The 16,073-nt window shown below is 40.7% G+C and overlaps 1 long non-coding RNA gene across 2 annotated transcripts in view; it reads left to right on the top strand.

Annotated features, from left to right (window-relative positions):
• The first annotated feature begins 4,704 nt into the window (after window positions 1–4,704).
• LOC147008461 (uncharacterized) overlaps window positions 4,705–16,073 on the top strand; it is a 75,395-nt gene continuing 64,026 nt past the window's right edge. Inside the window, exon 1 of one of the 2 annotated variants that reach the window (XR_015053194.1) lies at window positions 4,705–4,827. This is a non-coding gene — a long non-coding RNA (uncharacterized LOC147008461). The remainder of the gene's footprint in view (window positions 4,828–16,073) is intronic. The other variant, XR_015053193.1, reaches the window with a different exon arrangement.

Genomic DNA, 16,073 nt, shown 5'->3' with positions numbered 1-16,073 from the left:
GATTACGTGAGATGGTGATGCACTGCTTGCTGGAAGCTCCAGATGTTAGAATGTGATTGAACCATCTCTGGAAGTCAGTTCTGCAAAGGGGAGAAAAGAGGAACAAAGGATTGAAGATGGGCAGTAAGACTAGACTTCGGTAGTTGAATGAAAGACACTTCCAGCCTCCACTGGGAGGGGAAAGGATTCCTTTGATAGCAACGCATTGCATGAGTGGATAACGTCTGAAATCCAGGTTTGAAGGTGTCCTTGTATGCCGCAGGCAGTGAGCTTTGCAAGCAGAGCAGGATGCCAGACTGTATTGAATGCCAATATATGTCCAGGGAAATGGCCCTGATTTCCTGTTTCAGACTTGGAGCCTCTCCTGGCCATTGCTGAGAGAGGAGCAGCAGCCTTCCCAGAGTTGAGTAACTGGGACTGAATCATATCGATGGTTAGTGATCAGGCAGTTTGAAAAGAGGAAAGATGACGTGCACAGCAATGTTGGATTCCCTGGCTTTTCTTGTAATTGGAAGTTTACTGGATTATAGCTGAGAGCAACTGTTTTTTGTACCCTTCTTAGGAATGGAGTGATATTTCCTGAATTCCAGGCAGATGACAAGTGGTCAAAGGAGAAGGACATGCTGAAGACAGTAGACAAAGTAGAGGCAAGAGCAGCAGCGAAGGATTTGTGAGAACATGGGCACTGATGTCATCTGAGCCCATTGCCAAATCAGGGTTGAGGCTGTACAGAACTTTCTTGTCCTTCTCGGGTGAGAAGGACCCAAATTCCAGTCAATGGTGAGTACAAGGGATTAATATGGTGATGGAGCAGGATGAGTTGGAGAAATAGGATTTGGAGGCAAACACCAAAAGACCCTTGTATGACAATTCCGTACACTATTTTGGGCTTGGAGTGTAGAGTATTGTGGATAATCATGTGCTTATAATCTTACATGCAGAGCTTTGCATTTCGAGGAAAGTGATTCAGTAGTTTTTGTGTTTTTGTCTTTCTTTGGTTGTCCTTATGCAGGTGGCTCAGATATTCCACCAAGAGGAATTTGTACTGGCATTCAGCATAAACATGCAGAGGGGAATTGAAGTGGCAAGTGCCTCCCAGAAGATCAAGATCTCCAACCTTGATCGGCCAATTCCAAAATAGTGGAAAAAGTATTTGGCACAGCTGCTACAAAGAACATTTGGTGAAATTCCTCCATGAGCGATGAGGTATGTGTGATGCACAGAGTTTGAAAGAGGTAGCAGTAACTGTGGCTCATGCAAAATTCTGCCATGCTATCTCACCACGTAAAGGAACAATTGCTGTAACTGAGCTGCATTGTGCCCATAAAGAAGCCGACACAATGATGTTTTTGCATACAAGCTGCATCTCCAAATCCAGTGACCTCAACATACTCATCGAGTGTTCATCAGCATCGCATTAACTTCAAGTCTTTGCAGCTTCCAGCTGTATTTCCACACCTGGAAAGATGAGAATATTCACACCATCCACCCACCGGCTATAAAGCAGCACCATGGAGATGGCATTACTAATGCACACCCATCAGCCTTCACTGCTTCATTTGCTGTGACTCAGTTCGAGTATTTTACAGCAAAGGCAGATCGAAGGCAATTAAACTTGTTGTGCAAAACCAAACTTTGTTTGCTGCATTTTATAAATTGGGAGAATCTTCCAGCTGAACAAATGAAATGATAATTGCTCGACTGCCCTCTGTGTGCAAACTTTATGGTCATCAAGATTACAGTGATGTCGATCTTACCTGATATTCCATGGTATGGGTGCAGGTTGATCAGCGATACCCTAGAAATTTAGTGAATGGATATACAGCCACCTTCACAAGACATAATTGAACTTGCATGCTGCACATGCAAAAAGTCCATGTGCAAAGCAGACACACATGTGCTGTGTCTTAGGATATTTCTTGCACAAAAGTGTGCACATGAAAAAATTGTGGCAATGCACAACTGAGTCGAGTTATACAATAATAATGAATGAATCTTGTTATTATTCTTATTCTTCTTTTGTATGCAGCACAACGCTGCAGGGTAGCATCACTGTCTGAAGGCACAGCTGCACTGCTGATGATTGTGGCAGGAATTTGTAATTTGACCATGGTACCGACGATAGCTCATCTACTCTTTGCGAAGGACACCGTGGGACCTCTAACCTCCAGAAACTAATGCCAGCGGACGGGACACCCATTTTAACATCCATCCGAGAGACGGCACATACATTGATGAATCACCCTGCGTGTGAAACACCTGGATGACAGACAGCTTATACCTGGGTCGGTTTTCTAACCCAGGCAAGACAGCTGAGAGTCGAGTGTGCATACCTCTAGGCCATCCACACCTCTAAGCCATCCTGCCAGCCGATGGAATTAATCAATTTGCAGTTGAATAAGTGTTGTATTTTCTTGCATGTGAGTTTATAATTAAATGCTGTTTTACAAGGCGACTCGTTTAGAACCACACTTGATTGTGTAATGGTTAGAGCATCTGCTCTCAGCCTGGGAGGTCAGTGTGTTGAACCCTGGCTGAGTCATCCCAAAATAGTTTTAAAATGTTACGTGCTGCTTCCTTGTTTGATGCTCAGCACCAAAAATGATAGAGCACTGACAACCAACTATAAGTTGGCAACACTATTGCAGACTTTTACGGGCTTAATGGCCTCCAGGTGTTGATGTTCCTTGTAAGGGAACGTTTTTACCCCCGTGCACTTAAGTGAAAATAGGGGTCAAGAAATTAGTTCACTTTTCTGTCTGTCTGTACGTTTATGATCAAGGAGCTGCTTCATTTCAATTGAATGTTGTATTTTGAACACGAGCCGGATCACGAACGTGAAGTTTAGCAGTACTTTCGGTCTGAAATTGGCAAATTGTATGGAATCTCATCCCGATTGCACATGCGCAGGGAGGATTAAGATAATATTTTTAGTCTGTCTGCTGGTCCAAACAAAATTGAAAATCATTCCAAACACGAAAGTTACTGTTTTTCAGGACGTCATAAAGGACATAAACAACAGGCATGAATAACTAACGAGCAGATATCCGTCTATGACGGGTGTGGGGGACAGGACGGATCACAATACTCCGTTACGGTAGTTTCATTGGATGTTTTGCGCCGCATTCAACAGCTCAGTTCATATTGGTGGTGTGTCTGGGTGCTCATGGTAGCGTTTGAGACTGGTCGCTTGAGATTGTTGGCCTTGACACATCGTGCCGGATGAGTAACACGAAGAATTTGACATATTCATCGTTTCTATATTCCCTCCATAAACAGATTAACAACATGGCAGGATAAAAATCGGAAATGCTGAGTTGAACAAACGTCCTGAACTCATGGACTTCGTTAAGTAAAGCACGTCATCTGGAACCCGGCCGTCGGTTTGCCGCCGAATGCTCCTGATTGTGACGTCATCGATTCCCTCTTTGAAAATTCGATCTTAATTAGATTTTTTTGAATCCGCTATCACCTGCGTAAATACATGGAACACATAATGTGAAGATTTCGGAAGTATGAACAGAAAATGTTCGGAGAAAAGTGTGTTAGAAGTTCCAGGCTCATGCCCATTATATTATGATGCAACATTTCAAAGAAGGAGGTGTTTGTCATCAATGGCAGTAAACTTCTTGTCTATGTTTAATTCAAAATCTATATTTTGTTTCAATTTAATTAAATACTTGAACACTGCAGAACACAAATCGCCTTCTAGACATGATCAAAAAAACCTTCCATTCAGCAGTGCTTGGACAAAATATTACAGAATGTTACGTCATCTCGTCCACTCAAATTTGTGGCTCACAGACCCTCGCCATGTCATTTTTAGCTCACCTGGACTTGAGTAACGTGTGAGCTCATGCAATTGAGCAGCATCCAGAGGCAGTGTGACTACTCCTAATTTTCATAAATGCCAAGGTGAGCCAATGAAAAAAGCCAAGAATTCACAAGGTTTCGGAAAAGTGATGATAATAGAAAACCTATACGCCAAGAAAACCAAGACGCCAAGGTGAACAACGAATAGCCAAGATCTTGTGAAAAAGCCAAGGAGTGGTCACACTGTCCGGAGGTGAGTGAGTGAGTGAGTGAGTCAGTCCGTAACACTTCGGTCATATCATCGCTTGAACCAAACACATGATGTAGATGAAACTTGGCTACAAGCGTCATATCTGATACGTAACGAAGGTGTATTGAACACATCAAAATCTGTGATCATTAAAGGGGGTTCCCCCCCCCCAAAAAAAAAACAGGAATTTCACCATTCTCCGAAACTACACACACAATTTCGATGAAACTTGACCACAACCTTCATTACCCGTGATGTACCAAAGTTTGTTCACGCCATTAACAAACAAGGACAAATGTGTCCAAGAGCCGCGTCCAAAAGGTTTTGTCTTCACCAGAAGAAGAACAAGAAGAGGAAGAAGAATTTAATAAAAAAACAACAACAACTTCCGATATTTCGTCACGTGCCGTCATGGACGATGTTCATTCATGACGAGAAAATAGTGTATTTCCGAAATTACAATATATTAAATGGAATAATCTTTAAATAGTAACGTGAACTTTTCGAAACTTTAAACAAATGTCCGAATATATTTAAAAGTTCATGAGAGATGCTCTCAAAAGGCACCGTCAATGCGAGGATGTGTACAGGTGTTTAGTATTTAAGGAGATCCGGATCCTGTATATAAAAGAGCCGCGTCCTAAAGGTTTTGGCTCAACAACAAGAAAAACAACGCCAACGCCGCCGAGAAAAAAAAATAAAAAAAAACAACGCGAGACGCTGCTAAAAATCAGGGTCCGGGGGCTTTGAGGGAGCTGATCCAGGTGAGCTTCAGAACAGGTGGTTCTATTTTTGTCTCAAGACTGCACAGTATGGTGTACCACTTTTGTAAAAGTAGTTGCTGGAATGAAGTACGATGTGCCTATCGATTCCACAAGTGAAGTTAGGTGAGTTTGAAAATTTTGCCGCCTTTTTTTGACCGTGGGCCGCCATTTTGAAATTTCAGGAAAAATCCATATTTTTGGAAATAATATTGATTTTTGAACATCTTTAAATATATATTTCTCTGTGTTTAGATGGCCGAATGCACTACTGCACAGGGTAAGAGGTTGTATAAACCCTCTCGTTTTCAACATTACTTGATCATGGCAGTCGATTTTCTTTAAGCACAACGTGTTTGCTATGGTTTGGGGGGGGGAGGGGGTTTTGGCAGGAACTGTGTGCTAATGCGCAATGTTTGAGCGTGGGATTGGTTGAAATCTTGATTCGACACACCTTGCCCATGTGTTTTAACATTTCATGGCCCAGCCAAGGAGAGGACAGACAAAAAGCTCTTTCTGAAGGGCTTTCAGTAGCATGCCCTGAATTCTTATCCTAATTATCCTCCCAAGGCCAAACTTCCAGGCAATTTGTTCCATGTTTCTTTATGCAAATAATTGCATTATTTATTAAAAAAAATTTGTGAGATATTGTAAATATGTACTTAATATTAGATATTAATTAATTTGTTAATGACAGGAAAACATCCAGACACTTGTATTTATGTATAGGATGTTTTAAACATAAATGCAATAAGCACCAATGGATATCGCATGTACTCACACATAACTTCACAAACCAAGGGATATAAATTGTCATGTTGACCATTTTGTAGTCACTGAGATTGTTGATCGTACTTCGGTGACCTGTAAATTTAATACTTACCGAAAATATTGTTTTGGTTTTGGAAAACTTACCCCAGGGGGGAGAGCATACAGACATGGACACGTAGGTGACCCGAGGATGAAATCATTAGTCTTGGTGTAGATAGTCCTTGGTCCTTTGTCAGGGGGTTATCGGTGGGGGCATGCGTTGGCTTGGTCATTGAGACTGCTGATCGTACTTCAGTGACTTGTGCATTTAATCCATTTTTAATAAAGAATAGTTTAGCAAAGCAGCAGTGCCATTTCACATGATCAAATGACTTAATAATGGCCTCAGTATAAGAACAAAAGCAATTTACGTGATGTACAAATTGTCGACCTATCAGCCTTCAGACTGTTGTGAAGTCCTTGCATTAATTCTGCATGAGGAAATTATGGGCCATTATATGCATCAACGATCTGCCTCAATGCCCTCATTTTGACAAGTATCTATTTGCAGATGACACAAAAATATTCAACCGCATTTGTTGACACTGATGAACGTGAATTGTAATGAGATCGAAAGTGGTTAGGAAAATGATCCAACATATGGTGTCTTCATTCACACCTCGACGAATGCAAAGCCCTTGAGAATTGCAAGTGAGATCTTAGTTATCTGCATCACAAGTTATCCGATATGGATTGGAAAGCGATTGTGATGAAACTACTGACGAGTCTTTGACAGTGTGTGTAATATGACAAGGACAACGTCCACCTTCATGACCAATGAGCTTTGCCCACAACAATAGATTCTAGCACGTTTGAATGTACATACATTCCGGTGACGATTCAAACGGGCGAAAATTATAAGTAGTGAACATAATAATTTGTATTTTTTAAGGTGGAGCAATCATTACCTCTGCCACCGAAGGTGGAAGGAGGTTATGTTTTCACCCCTGTTTGTTTGTGTGCAGGATATCTCAAAATTTGTCGACGGATTTTGATGAAATTTGGTCGGTAGGTTGGGTGTGTGACAAACACGAAGTGATTCGATTTTGGTGAAGTTCCGTTTCCAGATCCGGCTCCGAGAATTTTTTTTTTAAGTGATTCTTCACCATTGAGAGAGAGAGAGAGGCCCAAAAACGATGTACAGCACGATATCTCAAAAAGTTGTGAACGGATTCGGACGAAACTTGGTGAACATATTGGGTGTGTGACAAGGAAGAATTGATTCGATTTTGGTGAAGATCCGAAGCCGGATCGGGATACGACAATTATTTAATATTTAAAGTGATTCTTCGCCATTGAGAGATGGGGCCAAAACGATATAGTACTGTGTAGCATGATATTTCAAAAATGTGTTGGGCCCGTTATGTTCTTGTGGGTCAGGTATTATGTGGCGGAGGTATGCTCTCTACTGAGAGCCCTTCTCGTTATACAGCAATTATAACCTGCATCCATTACTTTTTGCTACTCTACTACAAATCGTTCTCCACTTTTAACTTTCAAAAACTTATGATTGGGCACGAAATGTAATATAAATTTTTTTTAAAACATTTCTTTTCCTGCAAAAAAAAAAAAATGGTGCCGATGGAATTGATGGAAATGAAGAGCAAACCGTTATGGAGGACGGATAAAAGAATATACACCAGACGTAGCCAAGATAGAGGCCTGAAATATACTTCTTTGCTGTCTGGGTTGATTGGATAAGAAGTTTGACTGTCATTTTCATAAAATAAAGTTTTACTATTTTACTGTATGTGACCAAATGTGTTTTGGTTTGAAAGGTGATTACTTGCGATAACTTGTATGTGCTCTTGTTTGCAATGGCAACGAAAATCTAAAAGCCAGCTGTCATGCCTGGGGCGGTCGTGCTGGATGGCATGAGATGAGAAAAATGATTCTTCAATGTATGGCTGTCCACTGCAATCAGCTCACGAGAAATACAGTTACTCTGCATGGAACAAAGCATCACTCCATGCATCATCCCAACATCATATCTCATCCTCATTTGTACTTTCATGTGATTTAATGTGAACCAAAAAAAATCACACCATGTTTCTGTTCTGAATAAGGGATTGGTGATTGGCCCCATAACCCCTAACAGCTTCACTCCACAACTCATGTCTCTCCTCTACTCAAGTTTGTCTTTACAACTTTTTTGCATTCTTGCAAACTACAATGTGAACGTTTGTCTTACTGAATGCACTGTGTCATCCCCAAGCATTATAGACCTCGTACCGTGATCTCGTCAAATTGCTCATTCATATAATTACCTCTGCTACAGAAGATGGGCGGAGGTTATGTTTTCATCCAATGATCTGTCTGTCTGTCTGGTCTGTTATTCTGTCTGTTTGTCAATCACCTACAGATCACATTTTTACTCCGATCTTCATGAAACTTAACCACTTGGTAGAGGTAGTCACACGCAGGAAGCCTATTGTTTGGGGTTAATAGGTTAAAAGGTCAAATGTCAATGTGACATAATCCATTTTCATCCGATTCGCTTGATACATAGATACATGAATATACATACATGTATCTATGTACACACACACACACACACACACACACACACACACACACACACACACACACACACACACACACACACACACACACACACACACTGTATATAAAACTGAAAAACACGGGTGGACGGTGAACCCTCCTGGAGGGTGAAGCCTTGGTCGACCAATGGGAGTATGTCTATGAATTATGTACTGTTTGAATGTGGATTGGAAAGTGAGTACGTCTATTAATTATGGATTATCAGAATGTACCTTTTAAACATTTAGACCTTTTAGACCCTTTGAACCATTTATGACCCTTTATGCCCCCTTCAACCCTTTAGAATTTTTCACCCTTTAGACCGCTTTGACCCTTTTAGACCTCGGAAGACCCTTTCGACCCCTTCGACTCCTGAAGACTTTTACACACTTTAGACTGCTTCAACCCCTTGACCCTTAGACCTTTGACAGTTAGATGCTCTTCGGACACTTTAAACTGCTTTAGACTCCTTAAACTCTTTTGATCCCTTTGACCCTTTAGACCTGTAACTACTGCTGGGACATACTCCTTAGATGCTTTGGACCTTTTAAGATGCTTTAGACCCCCTTCTACACTTTAGAGTAAGACTCTTTAGAACATTTTAGACCTTTTTATACCTTTAGAGCCCCTTACACCCTTATACCACTTAGACTCCTTGAGCTTTTAGACCTTTTAAGACCCTTTTAGGACCTTTGGATCCCTTAAGACTTATTAAGACTCTTCAGACTCTGAAACATATTTACATCCTTTACACCAGTGAGACCGCTTTAGACACACACCACACAAACATCTATAGTCTTCTTGAAATACACACACGATACTTTCTTCAGGAAGTAATGTGCCATGAACCAAGAGTCTGGGTACTCTGCTGGTTTGAACAGAATTTGCATATTGGGTCACTGAATTGGTTCACCAATCAAAACCTAGAAGCAGACCGTATTGTTTATTTGGACTTTGCAAGTATCATGGTATGCACGACATCTTTGTTGTTTGTTTCTTTGTTTGCCTGTGAGCAGGCTATCTCAAAGAGTTATGGACAGAGTTGGATGAAACTTGGTGGACATGTTGGGTGTGACAATGACGAATTGATAAGATTTTGGTGAAGATCCGGATCCAGATACTAAGATTTTGAGGTGATTCTTCACCATCGAGAGATGGGGCCAAAAACGATATATAGCATGATATTTCCAAAAAAGTTGTGAACGGAATATGAAAGACATTGGTGGTTGAGTTGATTCGGTGACAAGGACAAGCCAATTCAATTTTGGTTCAGGTCCGGATCCAGTTCCAGTGTATCAGTGGGATACAAATCGAAAACTGTTCAGCGTGACGGAGGTTTGTGCTCTACCTATTGCTGTTCTCGTTGATAAATGCTTATTATTAATGAGAATAATCAAGTCTTTAACATCTCACACTGCACTGTCCCTGGTATTTTAAAGCCATGTATTTATGATGGAGTTAGCAGTGTACTTGTTTTGAGGATACAATTGTACACAAAGGTCAAACTCTTGAAAGAGCTGCATTAGCCTTGTTAATCCTCGGGTTAACATTAACATTAGCCTTTTTTTAATGTTGTGCATTCTCCTTGCTTACTTTTAATGCATTAACCAAGGCATTATCTTTGGCATGAAGGAAGACATTAAGCAGCACAACGAAAGACTGATGAACGTGTTAAAAGTATCGATTTTGCTTGAGTGTTGTGAGAAATCGAAACACAATGCAAAGCTTAACCCTAAGTTAAGGCCTTCAATAATGTGAGAATCTAAAGTGAAGAGGGACAGCATAATTTCACCTGTTAAAGGAAATGCATCAAAAATAGACGAAATTCAATGTTATCTCCAATGCTGACTCACAAAGTACCCTTCACATGAGTGCAATGCTTTACATTGTCATTAGTGTGCTTAGTTTAGCTCAACCATTGGCACATGCAGTTGAGAGTCCACTAATTTATTACAAAATCCAATCGGAAACCTTTAAAGGTCCCATGTCACTCAAAAGTACTGAAATTGCATATATATATATATATTTATATATGTCCTATAGGAGTTTTTCATCGTGATTTCTGATCTGACAATGTTTTTTTCACAATACTCATTCTGTAAAATGTAAGATTAAAAAAAAAAAACTTCTTAGGGAACACCCCTAAAAATTCTACCGAAATCCACTGAAAGGGGTGTAACCCACATGACGTCATCTCCAGAACAACAAAGGCTGCACGTAAATTACTCTGGTGGGTGGTCTACGTGATTGTATTGGCTTTCTGTGTGCTTCCACATTCGATTGATCGACTCAAACGCTTCATTCATTTCTGCTTTTAAAAAATCAAACATTTGGTTTTGAATAATGGATGACATGGACTTTGATTTTCTCGTAGCGACAGTGAGTGTGAGAGAAATGAAGGATTTTGGTCTGAATTAGATGGAGAATTGTCGGATAACGTAGTCGCGGGAGGTGAAGTTCAGGCAGCTGGAAATGGAATACGGCCTTGGCAGTTCGAGCACGAAGCAGGACAAGCAAAGGAAACTGGCGATGAAATTCCCGGCGTTCATTATGATCGGGAGGACATCGAAGGAAGACTTGGCAATAACAACTGGTTAGACTCAATCCTATTCGTAATTCAATAATGTAAATTCTACTTGCAGACTGCTCGATATCAGAAATATTTTACTTGAGGTGACGTGATCAGCGCAGCGCAGCAGACATGTTGCTCCGCAGCGAATTAGTAGCAAGCAAGGCCAGCCCATGTCATCGGCCGTATCTCTCCGCGCATAAAACGAAGCAATCTCGCTGTCCGGATACAATGAAAACTTGTGTGCAGAACACACCTTGCGACACAATTGTCTCGAGTAGTCTGATAAATCTGACGTTCTGTTGCATTTATATTTATTTTATTCCTACTGTCGTCATGTAGCACCAGTAGAAAACAATGAGGAAAAGAAAATAATAAAAGAAAGCGAACAGCACGTCAGATTTATCAGACTAGTTGGACGGACAACAGATTTATCGGACGACATTGCTTTTGATGATGGGTACTGCATCAGGTTTCAGCTTCCTCAACTTCTTCAAACTGAACAGCGAATAGAGCCCGTGATCAAAGTCACCGTCTTCGAAGTGGGTGCTGCAAATGACGCTTATGTCGCTGGGGCCTTTCCAGTTTCCCCACGTCAGCTTCACTTTGGATGTCCATATTCTCTGAAGATTCTCATCTTTCGGGAATACATGAAGGCTTACACCGTCTTTGGTTCTATTGCTGCATCCTGCTATGATACATCTTGCAGGCATTTTCGAAAGTAAGGCTAAAACTCTTAAAACCTTTCGCGAAACAATCACAGGAATTAAGACAATCAGTGAGATAGCAAACACATGTGCACAATGCATTTGCACGTACTTTATACGGCGCGCAACGTCTCATCAATCAACTCTGAGCGAGTCGCGTTCTGGAGATGACCTCAATGGTCACGTGACCTGCGGTTCACTGAACTCCACTTTTTTGAGGGGCGGGGCATCGCAAGTTGTGAAAAACACCACAAATGTTCAAAATATTGGTCTAATTATCCCATTGTTGATTTTAAAAAAGAAACATGGGTGATTTCTTCACTGGGAAGGTCAAGTTATATAAATAACCAGAAACTTTTGAATTACGTGGCACCTTTAAAGATTCCAAAGTCTACACTAAATTACGGCAAAACACAAGTGAGATCTTTAACATCTCGCACAGTAGAGTACCATGAGTTTGATGTCGTGATGGTGGGGAAAATGCTTTGCCCTTATGAGATCAATTATGAACATAATAGGATGAAGATTCACTTTCATCATCTTGACCCAACCACATTCCATGAGCATTCCATGCTTGACACTCACATTTTAATTAACATTGCTGTAAGTACAAGTAGGAATGAAATCGTAGATGTCAAATGTAGCCACCGACCATAAAACACTTCAAGCCACACAATAAAATCCTAAAATTCCAGTAATATGGACACCACACAAGAAATTTCCTGTCCAATGAGCCATATTCACCTTATTTATTGAAGACTATATCATAAACCTTAAGTTTGGTGGAAGGAGCTCTGTACCAAACGTAATTCAGCACGTTGAATGGGCATAAGGCTGTAAGTAAATCTGAATAATTTGATAGGAATAAGTATGTACAGGGCTCCATCATGGAAACTTCCTGTGTAGACGTCTATCTATCAGCATTCTGGACAATGACTTAATCTCATCAACTTAGAGTCCAATGACAGGCTTTTATTGATTTTTGCAGGAAAACGTCTCATTCTGCTCTCCCGTCTTCTGCTCTCCCCTCTGGGCTGGTGCTCCTGCCTCCCACCTTTCTCGACTTCACGCTGTCGAAACCAGGGCTTTTAAGATCATTGGCATCTCCCGCAATGAAGCTGAGTCTTTGGGCCTCTCACTCAATCACCGCAGGTTGGTCGGTGGTCTTTCTGTCTTCTACCGACTCCTCTCCAGCCTTGCCCCCCCTGCTCTCTCTGCGATTTGTCCCAACCACATTTCCACAGGGCGCTCAAGGTCCGCCAACAACCCCCTTCTGGTAAAACTACCAAAATCACGAATCACTGCTCATCTTCACTCTTTCATTCCTCTTTTTTCCCGCCTTTGGAATAAACTTCCTCACTCTATTCTTTCCCATTCTTCCCTCCAGGCTTTCAAAACAGCTGTTCACCACCACCTCTTATCTTCCCCCATCCAAATCCTCGATCTTTTCTACCCCCGATAATCCACCCAAGCCCACTTCCTTCAATTCTCCTGCTTTCCTTCCTGAAAGTCCCTGTAATGTCCATCTTCTCCTCGCCATGTTCCCCGTCCCATCCCCATCCCTCTCCCTTCCACAGTTCACCTGTGTCTGTTCCCCAATGTTTTGTCCCTTCCACTCCCGCCCCTCTTGTCTCATGCCTCCTTGCTGTGAGTTGTGTGTTAGCTCTCATACGAGCCTCGACCAAGGTATACAAAAAAAAAAAAAAAAAAAAAATTCTTTCCACGTTAAATTGAGTGTTCCTGAACTCCTGGAAGCTCTGAATGTAATCCCTTGCACAGTAGCATAGAATGAGCATTTTAGGTGCGGATTTTAATTGCTTCTAGATGACCCGTGATTTTAATTGGGTTCTCGTTGTGACAGCAGTTGATGAAAAAAAAGATAGCTCCAGCGAACGCTACCGCTGAGGTTGTTTGCATTGATCAAATTCTCCCGAAGAGTACTTGACTGAATCGGGAAATGATTTTTTAATATTTTTTTTCGTTGCCGGATTTGAACGAAACTTGATACTGCACACCGCAGTAGAACGATGATAAAGGTGGCTCTATTTTTGCCTTAAATGTGGCTGTATTTTTTCCCGATCATGCACCGTTTTGGCTGTATTTTGGGAACATAAATACATACATAAAATATGAGAGTTTTAGGAATATACAAATGTCCTGTAATCACATGAAAAAGTATTTAGAAAAACTGAGTAAAAATAATGTTTTGCATAAAATAGAAGTGATAGCTCCTCATATCAAGAAAATTGTAATGCAATTTTAAACGATTGCTGGCTGTTGCTCAATGCTTGAAGTGTACAGGTATTCACATTTTCTTTTCAGAAAAATAAAACAAGGTGTCCACAAATATATATATATATATATATATATATATATATATATATATATATATATATATATATATATATATATATATATATATATATATATATATATATATGTACTGTACCTGTCTGGGGAAAATCCTTCATGTCACTGAATGCAGATGGGGATCTTTTCCATAACCGCAACAGTATGTGTGGTGCAATTAAAATGTGAGTACGTCCATAAAATACGTACTATAAAACTACACAAAACAAGTCCAGGAGAGGGTAGGCAATATTTGATTGCTCGTTCTGGTTTTCATTTGAGTTCATGTCGTGAAGTCATTTCCAATTTTTCACATCAGCATTTTAATATCGTACGAGTACCTTCAATATTTGTGACAGACAAGAGAGGATTTTCAGAGTAAGTGATTTCATATGCAGTGCATTACATCCATGATCATCAGCTTTCAAAGCCAAGCTGTTAGTTTCACAGCTAAGCCAAGCTGTTGGTCCAAGCATGGCAAGAGACCATATAATCCCAGTGGGGCCTTCTTCCCTTCCCATTTCAACTCGGCTCTGTTTTGACCCCATCACGAGAGGCAGTGCAGTGTTATGGAAAATTGTTAGCCTTAGAAATCGCTCTGGCATTGACACCATGATGGGCAGCTGTGGAAGGGCATTTTTGGCCTCGTATCAAGAAAACTGGAATGTATGAATCGGTGGCTTGCTGCTCGATGCTTGCAGAGTACTCTGATTTTCTCAGAAAATATGTGAATTGCAACCGTTTTCAATCATTTCTCGAGGTATTTATGAAGTTTTTGTCAGAAGCATATTGTAGTCAACACGCATGTCAGATGACAAAGCATGCGGTCCTGTCTTGTCTCAACTCTGGCTGTTGTGGAAGTTTGTCTGTTTGACATATTCCCATCTGACAAGTAATGCATGATATCAAATGTTAAAATCTTTACATGTTGATGTGCAACTGGTCCTTAATTACATGTCATAAATGTAAATTCATCTTGATATCTCCTAATGCACTCATCCTGCATGTATGATGTGTACAAGCTCCTCCTTAGGGTTCATAGGCTTGCTCAGAGGTAGCATACTCACCTTTGAACTGTCCAGTCAGGTTTGATTCCGAACCTGGTGATAAATTCCGACTGGTGCTTTGCAAGCAGGGCATTCTATCAAGAACTATGTGAAGCCTGTAGTTCCATTTGTTAGCATTTCCTGGTGGACTTTAAAGAACCCATGAACTCTGTCAAAAGAGGAGGGCATTGGGAGCCCACACCTGATCTTCAGGCATCACTGCATATGTGGCATCGCTGCACACCTAGAATTATGCAAATCAGCAGTGAGTTGCTGCATGCCCACGATGATGAAGCTACGATAAGCCCTAGATACCCATGGTAAGCTGCATGCCCATGATACTCAGATCACTCTTTTATAATATATTGAGGTCTTCGTGTCTTGTGGTTCTGAGTTACTCCATGTGGATGTGGATCGAATCTACAGCTGTTCCTTCCACCTCAATCAAAGTTAAGTTTTCCAAAGCAGATCCATTGTGTTTTTCTGTTATGTTTTCATCCCTGTGGACTGTTTGTATTTTTATCAAAAAATTTCCGTGATAAATTGTACTTTGTTGGCGATATTTTTCGATCCTCGTGGAGGATCTCTAAGTGTTACTCGCGTTGTTGTTCTTGTGGCCTTTTTTGTTTCACAGCCTACAGTTTTCATTGAATCTTCTTGAAACTTGGCGTATACATGTAAAGATACCCCGCGCAGACATTAACCATCTCCGATTTTGAAAATTCCTTTCAGAAAAAAAGTTATGATGTCTAAATATCTCCGCTAATGGGAATCGCCTAAAAATTATCTCCAAAACAAGGCAAGCTTTTTGAATTCTGTTTGCGGAAATCGAACAGGGCATTAGCAGAGATGAATTACCGCACATATGATGCATCACTATGATGTCATATCAATTTTTATGACATCATTCCTATTTTTTGACATTTTTTGTTTCACAACCCAGAGTTTTCATTGGATCTTCGTGAAACTTGCCATGTACGTGCAGAAAGCCCACGGGCAGGTAGTAACCATCTCCGATTTTGTAAATTCTTCCTCGGAAAAAAGTTGACGTCATATCGCCACTAATGGAAATCGCCTATACCATTATCTCCCAAACTAGGCAAGCTGTTTGAATTTTGTTTGCGGAAATCAAGCCGGGCATTAGCACAGAAAATTAATTTATCACAAACCAGATACATCACAATGACGTCATATTCGTTTTTATGACGTCATCATTACGAGGACGAG

The sequence above is a fragment of the Eptatretus burgeri genome, chromosome 18, assembly GCF_056783735.1.
Source record: "Eptatretus burgeri isolate ZD-2024b chromosome 18, Ebu_testis_v1, whole genome shotgun sequence".
In the NCBI taxonomy this organism is placed as follows: domain Eukaryota; kingdom Metazoa; phylum Chordata; class Myxini; order Myxiniformes; family Myxinidae; genus Eptatretus; species Eptatretus burgeri.
The sequence above is the reverse complement of the archived record's forward strand: the minus strand, read 5'-3'. Positions and strand labels throughout refer to the sequence as shown.